Source organism: Dromiciops gliroides, chromosome 6 (assembly GCF_019393635.1).
Source record: "Dromiciops gliroides isolate mDroGli1 chromosome 6, mDroGli1.pri, whole genome shotgun sequence".
In the NCBI taxonomy this organism is placed as follows: Eukaryota; Metazoa; Chordata; class Mammalia; order Microbiotheria; family Microbiotheriidae; genus Dromiciops; species Dromiciops gliroides.
Window position 1 is genome coordinate 91,406,954 of NC_057866.1, and position 15,643 is coordinate 91,422,596.

A 15,643-nucleotide genomic window follows, 5' to 3' on the forward strand; every position below is an offset into this window, starting at 1 on the left:
TTAAGACATACTGCTAATCTATATGTTATACTTCAAGTCCGCACTGATGTTAGTCTTTCAGCCAAATTTGCTTATGGTCAATAAACTTTCTTTTTTTCTTTCTTTCTTTTTTTTTTTTTTTTTTTTTTTGGTGAAGCAATTGGGGTTAAGTGACTTGCCCAGGGTCACACAGCTAGTAAGCGTCAAGTGTCTGAGGCCGGATTTGAACTCAGGTAATCCTGACTCCAGCGCCGGTGCTCTATCTAGCTGCCCCATCAATAAACTTTCAATGGAAGTGTGACTACTTGGAAAACTGGACTGACAAATGGCCTACTCCCTTCTCTGCCTTTTAGGAGCCTACTGAAGCATCAAGGCAAAGTTCAAATATCTACTCCTCCATGAAGCTGTCCTACAGAGAGTTTGGCCAAATGGAAGTGATCCTTCTCTTGTAATATTGATCACATCCTACCTTCTATTACAGTTATTTGTGTTCCTGTTTCCCCTACTTTCCCTCTCCCTCCCCCAGCTAGTACACTTTAAAAGCCATGAGGATAGGGATCATGTCTTAATTGTCTTTACATCTCTCACAATGAGCACAGGGAGGTGTGCATATTGGGTGTACCATTTTAGAAGAACATAGCACTTTATATTAAATATTGCCTCAGATCCTCAGAACATTTGTTGAATTAATGAAATAACAACTGCCATTGCTATAGCTCTTTAAGTTCAACAAAGTACTCTCATAACACTCCTGTGAGGTAGATAGTGCACGCCAATTGCATCCCCATTTTATATATGAGGACGCTGAGGCTCTGATGGGGAAAGAAAAAAAAGATGGCTCCAGAGTGCTGATAGCTCATTAGATGAGACTCATCAATTTTCTCTGCCTTTAGAATTCAATACAGGACCTGGTTTAAAGATCAGGGAAGGGATTGACAGGATCAGAAGGGCAGATGAGTTTAGCAGCAGACTCTTTCCAGGACTGGATGGGACCCAGAAACTCTCACTAATTTTGCTTGTCACAAATCTCCTTCCCAGGGATGGTTTGGCCTCCCCAGTCATAGCATGGAGATTCCAATGTTATCCAACAGGATCATTTAAATGAAACGGGGCCCAGTCCTCGTCTTCTCTGAATTTTATGTCTGCAGAACTAGAGACTCAGGAGAAGTGTAAAGTTTTCCATAGACAGCTGTAGAAAGAGAGAGGATTATTTCTCCAGCTGTAGTCCCCTTGCTCCCCTTCATTCATTTCAGAGAAACAACAGAGTAAGCATTGCAGAGAAAACCTAGATGCAAATGAGTAGATTCAAAAATATGCTTTTAAATAATCTATATACTCATAAGTAATGTGTATTACTTAAGTAATGAGAACACTTCAGTGATTCAATGGACTTATGGTGTTAATGAAGTTACTCCCTCCTTTGGCACAAACAATAACCCATGCAGACCATTTCATCTCATGTGGTATCAATGTCGATTTCAAAGCCTATAGAAAACCCGCCCTTTGCACTTAAGAACCTTTTCCTGAGTCTTTTGACATTGTGGTTATGAGTGTGGTTGTCAGGTTGTCCATTTGTGACCCCTTCCTATTATTACAAATCTCTATCTCCAAGTCCATATTTCCTTAGGGCCATTTCTTTTTCTGCATGCCATTGTTGGCAACATGCTGTGGGCTACTTGGACTCGTCGTATATATGTCTTTTGGGGTCACGTGTACCTTTGATTCTTCAGAGATTGTGTTGTTCCATGATTTGCCACCATAAAATTAGATTAGAAGGATACTGATTTGAAAAATGTATATACTTTTGAATAAGGGGGAAGCTTGTGATTGTTGAAAGAGAGTGCCATTGTGCAAATGCAGCCAGCTTGCACTTGCCTTCCTATTCAATTCTAGGCTCAGCTCATTGTCCATCTACAATGACTGTCCAAGATGAATGAACCACTTTGCTAATGTGATGAACTGCTAAACTAACTACATGACATAGACATGTAGATCAGAGGAGTCAAATAGGTACTAGATTAAAATGGAATTGGGAAATTTTAACAAAATAAATAAAAATACAATAAATATAGATAATGTTAATATGTTGTTTTCTAAGTCAATATGTGGCCTCTTCTGTACAGTTTAGTGCCCCCCTTTCTATTTGAATTAGACATCACTGGTATGAATGGTAAGCATTCTTCATTCATCTTTTTTTTCAGTGTAGATTGTTAGAGCAATTTCTTTTGATTTGTCATATATCTCTTTTGAAAGTATAGTAGATAGTATTCAAGTCTGATGAAATCAGCACAATTTTATTAGTTAACAGTGATGTTTGGAATATCTCATTGTCTGCAGGGAATCTCTCTTCCATTCAATCTCTGTGCATTACACATACCAAAAATAAAATAATATATTGCTGCAATATCAAATATAATGTTACAATATAAAATGACATGGTTGACAAAGTGATAGTATAGTGACACAATATAACAATAAAACATAACAGGATAGAGGCCATATATAACATAACAATATAACATAATATGATACAACATAACATAAATCATTTCGCTTTACCTCACCTCTAGACTTTAGCATCCCTATTTCTAAAATAAGAAGATTGTACAAAATGACTTTTTAGGTGCTTTTCAATTTAAATACCAATGATCCTTATCCATTTACATAGGACTTTAAGGTTTACAAAATTGTTGCAACACAAACAACCCTGTGATTTAGGTAGAACAAGCACTGTTATTCCTTTTTATAGATAAAGAAACCGAGGCTCAGTGTCTCCCATCCATCAGCTGCTTTCCTATTCTTCAGGACCTTTAGGACTATACAAGAAATGCCAACCCCATGCAATGTCCCCATTCAGCTACCTCCTAAAACGATAGAGAGGCAGAATTCTCTCTCAGACTCTTCCTCAGAAAGTCTCTCCACTCACTCCCTTCCTCCCAGTCCCATAGCAGCCTCTCTATCCTGACAGACGCACTCAGGAGCAAGGGGCAATCCTGAAAGGCTTTCCTGAGAGCAGGCTTGGTGTTGGGAAAGAAGAAAGCCTGAGGACATTGAGCATGTAAAGGGTGCAGAGAGGATGGAAGAAGAAACAGTGAGGGAAGAGTCACAAGTGGGAGATGCTGGAGGTGGGAGGCACTAAAGCATGGCCTCTCTCCCTGCACTGCTTTGCAGACCTGGTTTGGACATTTCAATAACCTCACTAATTCTGTTTCCAGAACTGCATAGTCTGACAGATTGTTAGAAGTAGCCTCCCTCAGGAGCCAAAGCATTTTGCCAAGTTCTCTCATTATTAGATTTTCAGAAGAAAGTTATAGAGCTTAAAGGAGGGGAGTGGGTATAATCTTACATATACATAGGCATATAATCTTAGAACCAGAAAGGACCTTAGAACCTACAACAAAGACTATTAGGTCTGGAAGAGAACTTCAAGACCATCCAGTCTCACCCCCTCATATTACAGGGGAAGGCACTGAGACTCAGGGGCATATAGTAACCTACCCACAGTCACAAAGCTAGTAAGTGGCAGAGGCTGAAATAAAACTCAAGCTGCCTCCTGACTCCCAGTGAAGTGTATTTTCTTCTATAGTGTGGTAGCCATCTTCTTCTTCTTCTTCTTCTTCTTCTTCTTCTTCTTCTTCTTCTTCTTCTTCCTCCTCCTCCTCCTTTTTCTTCTTCTTCCCCCTCCTCCTTCTTCCTCTTTTTCATCCTCCACCCCCTTTCCTTCTCTCCATGCCTCCATCATTATCATGGTAGGATAAATGATATCCTCCTTTTTTCTTAGCTGACCATCAGAGCTATAATTAGCATTTTTCACACTTGGGGCAGGCACAAAAAGGACCCTCAAATCAACTTTTTAAGATACATTCAATTGTTGAGGAAGGAGATCGAGATCCTGGAGCACAGCCAAGCTTCTTTTTTATAGGGGATATGATAGGAAGGGGGAGCTCACCTCAGATTCACAGCCAGGAAAAAGAAAGCAGAAGCCTTCTGGTGGGTTTTTTAAAAAAACGAATTCTTCTTTCTAGCTAAATGCTAAAAGCATTTTTTTATACACTACCTAAGGAGTGTCAGTGCTGTCAGCATCCTATAAATTTCATCACCCTGAAAAACTCCATTATTCAGTCCTACTTATATCTCTCCTAGTCAGTTCCTTCACAAGCAAGCCAAATGAATACAGCCAGGCAGGATCTTTAGGGCAAGAGTTAAAATACTAATGATAATAAACAAAAAGATTAGTCATCTTTCAGTTATCTACGAACAGATAATGTTCCTTGTGGCTTATTTACCAGAGCAGGAGGCTACCTTCTCCTTTATAGTGTCCAAGGGTTTAGGATCAAGCATAGTGGAGACTGAGTGTCTAGATTCCTGAAGATATGTCTGACCCCATGATCAAAAGGATAAGAGGTTTAGAAGCTCTGGGTTCAAGTGTTGGCTTTAAAACTTACCAGTCATATGACCTTGGAAAAATAATTTATAACATAGGGGTAATCACATTTGTATTATCTACCTCTCAAGGCTTTTATAAGTCAATCTTAAAGTGTCAGAGTAATGTGAATTATTCTTTAAACTGTATAATGTTGTATCAGTATGTTATTACTATTTCTAATCTCCTGTTTGTGATTTTTTTCAGTTTATTTCCCTCAGCTATTCTTCTTGACTGATTTCTATCCTTCCCAGACTTGCAGATTAATCATCGTAAAGCACAATTCTGATCATACCATTTACTTTCAGTGGCTCCCCATTTCATAGGAGATCAAATCTGAACTTCTTATCCTAGCATTAAGGGCCCTCAATAGGATGGCCCCTACTTACCTTTACAGACTCATCTAGCACTACTCCCATCTTCATATACACAATGAAACCAGATCAAAACCAGACTGTTTCTTGAACTCATTGTATCCTTTACCACCTTCCTCCCTCCCCTTAAGTCATTTTCTATCCCTGGAATTTCTCTTCCCTGTTTCCTTATTTGAACGTACATAACACTTTATACCAGATATATGCACTTAAGATATTGTATTACTTTTATTATTTTACATCATGGTTATTTGTGTAAGAATAGTGAACCACATTCCCTCAACCCAAATTAATGTAACTAACAAAATGTTCTTGAGGCTTGCCTTTGGTAAGAGTGACTCTTTGATTGTTATAGAATTAATTAATAAATCGAAGAAAAAAAACTAGGTATGTACTAGGGCTGGACACCTCAGCTGAATCAATCAGTTAGAACCATCATTTCGATTCAAATCGATTTCAGAGCAGTGAAGTGCATGAGATGGAATTTTGAAGCATTAGATTAAATCAGAACACAGAAAATATACTGGGGATGGTTGAAATAATTAGCTACACCTCTGAGCCTATGTATATCCAAAAAAAGGATGTGCTACAAGTATCAAAAAAGGGGTGTGTATACCTTAAAAGTAGGAAAAGAGTCAAGTTTCAGTAGCACTTTGAGGAGGTAGAGCCCTGCGCATCCAGAAGGTAGAAAGATTGAGCCCAGAGAGAACACCACACTCCACACCCTTCAGTGATCATGTCATCAGAGGGACTGAGCCAGAGACAAAAACGATGAATCCTTCAGTAGCTGAGAGGCAAATAAAATACTGAGGGAAGGCAGCTACAGGGAGTGTGTTCTCTTTGGGCAAAGAGAAGGCATATTCAAGACCTTCCAAGGAGAGGATCCTACCAGAGGCACACCTACAGAGAATATAAGACTTCCACAAAGGGAGAAAAGAACATCAATCCTGATGCCTACCACATGTACTCTCTAAATCTGTACCCACATTCCCCTGGACTCAACATGTATTTGTGGGAGAGAGTATCCCAGACTTTTTGAGGGATGTTTTCATACCAACTGTTTTTACTACATTAGAAAATATCCATTTCCAACTACTTAGCTCTGATTAATTAATATTGGATACAGCATAGGGGCTCATAAACAGTAATATTAGAAAACTCCCTGACCCTTCATGGTTATACCTTGAACCCTGAGGGAAGAGGTGGTCAGCCACTTTCTAGGGGTCCAAACCCCCATTGTTAGGGGGTTTTTCTGGGGAAAGTAGCCCCGGAGCGAGCATTGTCATTTGTTGTTCAGTTGTTTTCAGTTATGTCCAAGCCTTCCATGACCCCATTTGGGCTTTTTTGGGCCAAGATACTGGAATGGTTTATCATTTCCTTCTCCAGCTCCTTTTACAGATGAGACAAACAGGGTTAAGTGACTTGTCCAGGGTCACACAGATTTGAACTCAGGAAGATGAGTTTTCATGACTCCAGGCTCAGCACTCTATCCATTGTGCCATCTAGCTATCCCTGCCCCCCCAAAAAAAGAAATATAGTATTACATTTGTTCATATGATTTATTCAACAATTCAATTTAAAAGATTCTCATGAGTCATTAACTATGTGAGACTCTCCTTGCCCTCAAAGATCTTCTATTCTACTCAAGAGAATAAAAAATAAGTATCATAAGTAAAGGTAAAGTATACACAACATTATATAATGTGATTTCCAAAAAGAGAGATAACTAGCAATGAGGGCAATCGTAAGAGATGGCACCTTAGCAGTATTTTAAAGGAAGCTAGAAATTCTCAGAGGTCAAAGTAATCTCCTTAAGGAAAAGGAATATGTTTTGACTGCATAGAATGTTAGAGAAGAAACATTAAAGCTGATTAAGTCAAATCTCTTAATTTTAAAGATACAGAAAATGAAGTCCAGAGAAAGGAAGTTACTTACTTGCCCAAAGCCACACAGTTTAGTGTCAGAATCAGAACTAAAACCCAAGTCTCTTTACTCATTATTTCTAAACTGGAATTGTTTCCTTTCATAATAGGTGCTAAATATAGGTTTGTTAAAATTTTTGTAAACCATCTATTTTACTCCTTTTTGGAATTCCCATAGGTTATTGCATACAATGTGTGGGTAATACACATCTCGAGCCCCTATCAAGTGCCAATTCTACTAACAGATTAGGCAAGAACCATAAATCAAATAGTAAAATATTTCATTTGGAGAGAATGACAAAATAAAAAACAGGAAATAGTCAAGCAGTAGAATCATGTTCATGGCTCCTCCCTCCAACCCCACCCATTTATACAAATGAATAGAGACTCATGCCCCAATGGGGAAAAAGTTATGGGCTCCTCCCTGAGCAAATTCCTGGAAAATCCCTGCTCTGAGCTAGCAAGTATTCTGTCTCCAGTATTGTCTGCTGGCTAGAAGATTCCTTGTCCCATAATCCTCATGGTTTTGTCTCCTGGAGGCTACCTGAGCTTTGCTGCTTCTCAGTTCTGTCTCCTGCCTCTGTGCCATAGTCTAGGAGCTTTTCATTTTTTTCAATCAACTATATTGCACTCACCACCACAGCTATTCAGAATCTTCTTTTGTTTTCTCAAACTTCTTACCCCCTTCTCATCTTCTTCTTCTTCTTCTTCTTCTTCTTCTTCTTCTTCTTCTTCTTCTTCTTCTTCTTCTTCTTCTCCTTCTTCTCCTTCTTCTCCTTCTTCTTCTTCTTCTTCTTCTTCTTCTTCTTCTTCTTCTTCTTCTTCACTTTTTTTTTTGGTGGGGCAATGAGGGTTAAGTGACTTGCCCAAGGTCACACAGCTAGTAAGTGTCACGTGTCTGAGGCCGGATTTGAACTCAGGTACTCCTGAATCCAGGACCGGTGCTTTATCCACTGTGTCACCTAGCTGCCCCACCCTCTTCTTCTTAGCAAAGGACTTCTCATACTTTACTGCAAAAATAGATATTCTACCTTTTCAGTAACCTGTTTTCCACTATTCCCTGCTTCAAAACCCCTGGAGATCACCTCCTAGCTCTAGCCCATGCAAATATCTAATTATATCCCATTCTTTAAGATAAAAAAGATTTTCTTTGGCTCCTGACATACTCTCAGGTTACTATCTTGTGTCTCTCTTCCCATTTATAGCTTCGCAGCTAAATTTGTAGAAAAGGCTATTTATAGCCTTGTCTCCATATCCTCCTGTCTCAGTCCTCAAATTATTCTAATTTGAGTTATGACTTCATCACCTAAATGCACTGTTCTTTTAGCAATGATCATTGTTAAATAGGATATTTTCTCCGTCTTTTCTCATCCCTTTTGACCTCTCTGAAACTATCTGACATTGTTGAACACCCTCTCCTTGATTCTTTCTTCCCTAGATTTTTGTTACCCTGCTCATTCTTGGTTCTTGTCGTAGTCTCCTTCTTGGTCTCCTTTGCTAATTCTTCATTTGTGGCCTGACCTTTAACCATGAGTTTCGTAGAAGTTTCTGTTCTGGGCACTCTTCTTCTCTCTTGCTCTATGTTTTCTTTTTAGGGCGATCTCATGCAATCATCTCTATACAGATAACTCCAAGATATATACTTCTAAGCCTTAGTATCTCTTTTGAACTCCAGTATGTATTACCACCCCCTGCCTATTGAATGTGCCCAGGCAGATATATTATAGGCATCTCAAACTCAATAAGGTCGAAGTGAAACTCTTTATCTTTTCCACTAAAGACATGCCCCCTCCAAAATCCCTTCTTTCTATTGAGGGCACCACTATTCTTCCAATCACCCAAGTTTACAACTTGGATGCCAACCCTGACTCCTGAAAAAAAAGTGTCTTATGATGCCCTTTCCCGATACATCTCTGTTACTTCACAAAGACTTCCCCTTGGTCCCACTTGGTCAGTAACATGTACATTTCCTCAAAGTTTTCGCATCACCAGAAAGCACTGGAAACAATGAAAAGAGGAGAAACAAAAGGTGTCAGCCTTGTCCAGCATTCCTGCCATTACAATGCCCAAGTTCTCCTTACAATGAATTTTGTATGCTTGCCTTTTCTTCCCTCTGCTAGTGTATTATTATTATTATTATTCCTAAATTATTTCTATGACCCCTTTTTTTGCTTCTCAGATTCTAGTCTCTCTCTTCTTTAATCCATACTACACATGCAGCCTGACTAGTGTTACAAAAATACCTCCATCTTTGCATTAAGAACCTTCCCTCTTGGTGTCAGTTCCTTCCTCTATAAAATGAGAGGAATGCACTAGATCAGAGGTAGCAAACATGTGACCTATGGCCACATTGCTGCAGCTGGAACCAGATTAAAATGTAATTGGGAAGTATTTAACAAAATAAATGAAAATACAGTAGGACACAGATAATGTTAATTTGTGGATTTCTAATTCAATATGTGGTCCACAGGCATCTTCATGCAGGGTTTAGTGGTTCCTGTTTCTATCTAAATTTGACACCTCTGTGTTAAATGATTTTGGATATTACTAATATTGTGGCCACTGAGTGCCCCAGCCCCTCTGGGGATATGCCTGTGTCCAATATGTAGGTGAAGAGCCTCAATTTCTTCACCAGATGTCCTTTAGTGGTAGTGATAGGGCCCCCTCTTCTGCCTCCTGAATTTTTAGCACCTTCCTGATCTTTTCCCTTTCCTCTACCTCTCCCTACCTGTATTCCTCCCCATCCTATTCCCAACAATGAAAACCTGCTTTCACATCCTTATACCCACACTCAAAGAAAAAAAATGTCTGGATAGAATCAGATATCTATTAGCCCCTAGCACAAGACTTTGAACATCTGCAAGGCAAGAAGTCAATAGTCCAGGAGCATAAACAAGTTTGAGCTTGGATCCCGTTTGTATACAATGTGCTTCACTAAATGTGGTGAGCACAACAGCTTTCAGCATCTTACCAAGGCCTAGCCAATGGGGCTAACCCTATCTTCCTCAGTGCTCTGAATGACCTGTGCCAATGGACACACTCTGGCTGGTGCTCTTGCCTCCTACCTACATGAGCAAAGCAACCATTCTGGGAGAAATTGGTTGGAGAACTCCCCTCCCCTCATTACCCCAGCTTCCTTCTGCCAACTACTTCAAGGCACTAAGTTGAGGTGAGTTATTTACCAGAGTATCAAAGGAATTCTTCCTCCTCCACTCCATCTCTCAGTTTCCTTGGCTTCCTTCAAAACTCAGATTGAATCTCCTTCAGTAGAAACAGAAAACCTTTCCTATTCATTCCAGTGGCTGGTGCCCTCCCTTCTGAGCTCCTCTGCATACATCTCATATGTATCTGGTTATTTACATGTTGTCTCCTCCCCTTATAACATGCACTCCTCAAGGGCAAGAACTATGGGGGGTTTTGCCTTTTTTCATTGGTCCAGCACTCGGTACACTGGCTGGCACATAGTAAGTACTTAATACATGCTTATTGACTGATTGACTGGCTAACTGACCTGACCTCATTAATATGAGTAATTAATATGAAGCCACAGATGTCAGGCTTATCAGACCCTTGAATGACACGAGGCTGAGTGGGTTAGCCAATGTAATTGAATGGTAGAATAGAGAACAACTGCCATTTTGACTCTTCTGAGATTTTGGCGAATTTCAGTTGCTTGGCTGATATTATTGTTTAAACAAAAAGAGGGTTGTGTGCTCAAGGAACACATTGGGGTCATTGAAAATGCTCTACAGTGTCCCTAATGTGATCTCAACCACTTGCCGCCCCCTATCCAATTCCAGGTCCATCCTACTGTCCACCATCAGTGCTTGTCAAAGATAGACATATTGATGCACTTTCCATGAACTGCCCACACAGCTGCAAGTAATCATCTGGGCAATGCTCTTTTTTACAAAAGAGGAAAATGTAACAGGGATAAATATAAAGTCTTATACTGAGATTTAAAAAGAAAAAGCATTGCACAAGGATAGGGTGGGAAAGAGCTGGCTAGAATATAGTATATGTGAAATGGAGACCTGTGAATTTGACCTGACCACAAGTTCAGTATTAATCAACAGTGTTCCATGACTGCCTCGACAAAAAGCCCGCTCCATTAGGATCCATCATCCTGTGGACTTGACCTTGGGTTCCTGAAGGCTTTACCAGTGGAATGTGGATTCTGGCAGGTTCAAACAATCTGGAAAATGTTCAAGGACAATCTTAGAAATAGAATTTAACTGCTGTCCAAGGATCAGACTAAGGAAGGATGGAGTGGTTCCTCACCAGTAAGGTTTGGTGATCAATTATCCAGCCACAGCAACCTCTAAACCAAACCAAAGGTTAAATGGCCCTCAGGCCTGCAAGGCTCTCTTCCTTCCCTATGACTTTATCATGGACAGCACAGCACTCCTCTCTGGGTTTCCAAGAAGAAAAGAGGACAAAGGATGGTGCAAACCCTATAATTTTTAAAACCTCAATAAATACTTAATTGTAAGGAAGTGTTCTGTAGTGGTTAGAGATCCATCCTTAGAGCCAGAGAGAGTTGGGCTCACGTTTAGTCTCTGACACACATTGGATCACAGGGTGATCCTGGGCACACCACTTAACTTCTCAGTTGTCCCTAGGCAATTGTCTAAGTTCATTTATATTTCTGTTGAAGATTAGTAGAATGTATTTTACAGGGGAAAAATAGAGAATACAAAACTTTTCTTAATTTCTCATTTGTTGATTTTGACAAGGTATTTGACTTGGCAAGGCAAAATGTAGCCTTACAGGTTCCCCAAGTATATATTTCTCAAGTATATGTTTAGCTCATACAAGATTGTTTGACAGTTGCAACCACAGAGGTAACTTCATTCAATGAACCTCTGATTTTTAATATCAAATAAGGCATAAGACACTTCATCAATGTTGTTCACCATCATCATGGAGGATGTTCTGAGCATAGTCCAAATGGAACAGGAATTCCCCATAGATAGTGCACTTCTGTTATCAGGATTTTGCTGACTACCTATAGGATGCTTTCAATAATAACCTTAACCATTCAAAAAAAATTAATGGTTTAACAACCTATGCAGAAAAGAATAAATAGGTTGAATTTATTTTTCAGACTATGACACATGACTGGATGGCCAGCCCATCGGTTTAGTCTATCCTTATACATATTTCTAATGGGTATTACAGGTGGGCAATGAGCTGGATACAGTATTAAAAAGGAGAAAGAGACCAGATTGGAATATATTTAGAAGACTGCATAGCACTTTTAAGGATACCATGCTTCTTCTTGACACAAAACTCATTTTTTAAAGTCCAGTATTTTGTGATTCTACTGAACTGTGGGATGCCACAATCACCAAAGAATCAAAATTGATTCTGCCCTAATGGTCAATAGAGAAGTCCATGGTGTCCATAAATAGGTTATAACATGTTTCTGATTGTGACTTTTACATAAAAAGTGGTGTCACATACATCATTGAAGACAAGAATGGTACTGGAAAAGGAGATGGGCCAATCATGAAGCGAGAGAATGAACATCCTACTGTTCCACTAATTTCCAAGGAATGTTAAGCCTACAGAATATAAAAAAGATACATCAAAAGATCTGGGTATTTTTGGCCACAACAAGATGAGAAAATATGAATTGGTTGTAATCTTGAGATAGGCACTGAGGAACATTTAGAGCCTAGTCAGACATCAAAGTCACCAAGGCCATCCACTGCATCCTGGGCCATTGCCAGTAATTCTGATTTTTGTTTTACTACTGGACTTCGATGACTCTGGAAGAGAGAGCGAGGCTAAGAACTTTGTGCACCTCTGACTCACTTAAATGCAGTTCACGCACAAGTGAAGATGTCATCTCATGATGACATCGGTCCTTTTTAAAAAAAGAAGAACAAACAACAACAAGCTTGTAATCTATAACAATGAAGGGAGAGTACTCATATAAGTGAAATCATGGATCCATTGAAGTATGTCACCAAAAAAATCTAATGTGATCCTAAATTACAGGAATAAAATCTAGTGTATAGATGTAGGAGGTGGGAGTGTTGTTGTTTTCTGCCGTGGTTAGAAAACCATCGGGGAGTTGGTTATTGTTTTCTTTTTTTTATTTTTGTGTTTGTGTGTGTGTGTGTGCGTGTGCATAGGCCGTTCTGGATGTTACACTTAAATTATGTTAATAATAATAATAATAATACATTTATATAGCACTTTAAGGCTTACAAATGTTTTCTCTATAAGTCTTATTAGGTCAGTTGTACAAGTGGTAAATACCTCATTTTACTGATGAGGAAACAGGCTCAGAAAGTGACTTATACACCATCACAGCTAGATAAATAAATACTGAACTAGAATACCAGCCCAAGATATTAATAAGTAACTGGAGTTTACCCAAGAGGAGATTAACAGGGATAGAGTTAGAATGGAAATGATACTGTGTACATATCAGCTGAGTTAGCAACTAAGACTCTTTAGCTGAAGAACAGAAAAAAAATGACTGCTGTTTTCAAATACCTGGGGGGCTGTTGTGTGAAAGAAGATTTAGGCTGCTTGGTCCCAGGGTGTCAGATTTGAATTATCTTGCCCTATCCGACTATTATTCACTCTTATGTTAACACACAAGACCCTTTACTGTGAGGTCTGGGCACTAAATGTCCCCAACACACACACACACACACACACACTGGGTAGGCTGGGGAAACGGAGTGGAAAAACTGACAAACCTCCTTTGGTCAAGACCAGCTTTCTCTGTTCTTGGTGTTGGTGTGCCTTTTTCTTGCTTGTTGCCTTGGCCAAGGTCAGTAGAGGTGAGGTAGCGTCTGTATTCAGAAGCCTGAGGCCATCAGCTTGAGCAATGTGGGAAAGGGGGGTGGGGAAGCAAGCAAATACAAAACTGCAGGCTCAAAACACATAGGCCCTGGGTAAATCATTTGAGGGAGAGCCACTGTGGTCTCTTCTGTCCTCCCCTTCATCAGTCAACAGTGGTGGTTTTGGGGTGCTAACTGATCCCCAAATCAAAACCTTTTCCCCTGAGAAAGACAAGAGTGTTTCTTCACAGAGTTCATGTAGATGGTCTGGGAGAGATAAGGAGAGGAAGGAAAGAGGAAGAGGAAAGAGAGGAGCAGGAGAGGGAGATAGAGACACAGAGAGAGAAAGAACAAGAAGAGGAGGAGCAGGAGGAGGGAGGAAAGGAGGGGGAAAGAAAGAGCAGAGGGGAAGGGAGGGGGAGAGAGATTGATTAGGAATAGTGGAACAAGCTCTAGATGGGAGATCTTAGGACTTTGGTTTGAATCTTAGTTCTATTATTAACTGTCTGTTTGGCCCTCGACAAGGTGCAGGTTCTTCCTTTGAAAAATCAAGGGATTCAAATCCTGTAGTCTCATAAACATGGGAAGACACATAGAAGCACACATACATATAGGTATGTATATATATATGCATATGTAGATATACATATATGCATGTATATCTACATATGCATGCACATAGCCCCAAAACCTGAGGTAGCTTCCACTCTCTGACAACCTAACCCACAAGTGTAAGGGTAAGCTAAGTACCTCAGAAGAGGTATTATAATGGACACAGTAAAAAGATCTGAAAATTGCTGCACTTAGCCCTTTTGGCAAAACAACTTTGTTATTTAGTTATGTAGTATAGAAATTATCATAAATCAATCAGTAATCAATTGATAAACTTTTTTTTAATTTTTTTTTATAGAATTTTATTTTCCAAAATATATGTAAAAACAAATTTTAACATCAATTAAAAAAAAAATTGTTCCAACTTCTCTTCCTCCTCTATTCCCACCCCCACCCACTAGAACTCAAGCATTTCAAAATAAATTATACATGAGTAGTCATGGAAAACATTCCCACATTAGCTAGGTTGTGAGGAAAAAACAGTCAAAAAAATATGGAACGCTTCACGAATTTGCGTGTCATCCTTGCGCAGGGGCCATGCTAATCTTCTCTGTATCGTTCCAATTTTAGTATATGTGCTGCCGAAGCGAGCACTGATAAACTTTTTAAATGCTACTATGTGCCAGGCACTGTGCTAAGCACTGGGGATACAAAAAAAGAAGCAAAATCCCTGCCCTCAAGGGCAGGAAATCGAGGCTTGGGAAGGGCATAGAGATGGGCCTCAGGGAGGATAGTTGATTAACATCAGAGCCAGGATTCAAACTCATGTCTCATGCTTCCACAGCTTGGGCTTTTCATTAAAATGGGCTTGCCTTCCCTACATGAAGCCAACAGCAGGGAGGTGTCTGCTTTCTGTGCCTGCTCACAGAGGGAGATTCTGGCCTCTCACCCAACTGGCACCTGCTTTGGGAAATGAAATGTGTCTGGAAATGAAATTAGAACACTGCGTCCATTTCACCCCCGACATCTTGCCCCATCCTGGCTTAGGAGACCACCTAAAATCACTCCCATGCCAAGGAAGAAGGAAGAAAAACAGAAGGCAGGTTCAGAAGACCAGTTTGAAGGAAAAACATCAAAAAAGCTCCTTTGTAAAGGACTTGCCTCTGGCCCAGGGAAACATCCCCACATGTTTGGCTTCTGAATCAGACAGGAGCTATCAAAAGATAAACATGGAACCCCAAAGTCTCTTCTAAATTCTAGCCCCACATCTCTAGCTGCCTGCTGAGAATCACTTAAATGTTCTCTCAGCCCCTTAAACTTCCAAAAGCACTAGGATCATATATTTAGAGTGAAAAAGGACCTTACAGGACATTGAATCCAACTCCCCCATTTTATAGATGAGGAAACTGAAGGCAGAGAGGTTAAGTTGGTGGAAGTTATTTCTTAACCTTAAGAATTTCAATCATTATCTCAATCTTCACCATTCTGAGTATATTGCACTATTCACTCCACCATCCACTTTCAAATCCTTATCACCTGCTAAGTCTTTTGCAAAAGACTATTAAATTTGTCTTTCCCCCCTTCAATCTT

The 15,643-nt window shown here is 39.8% G+C and overlaps 1 non-coding gene across 1 annotated transcript; it reads right to left on the reverse strand.

Moving 5' to 3' along the window:
• Positions 1 to 14,600: 14,600 nt before the first annotated feature.
• Positions 14,601 to 14,707, reverse strand: LOC122733145. Its single transcript, XR_006353738.1, has one exon. It is a non-coding gene; the product is annotated as a U6 spliceosomal RNA (small nuclear RNA).
• Positions 14,708 to 15,643: the final 936 nt, after the last annotated feature.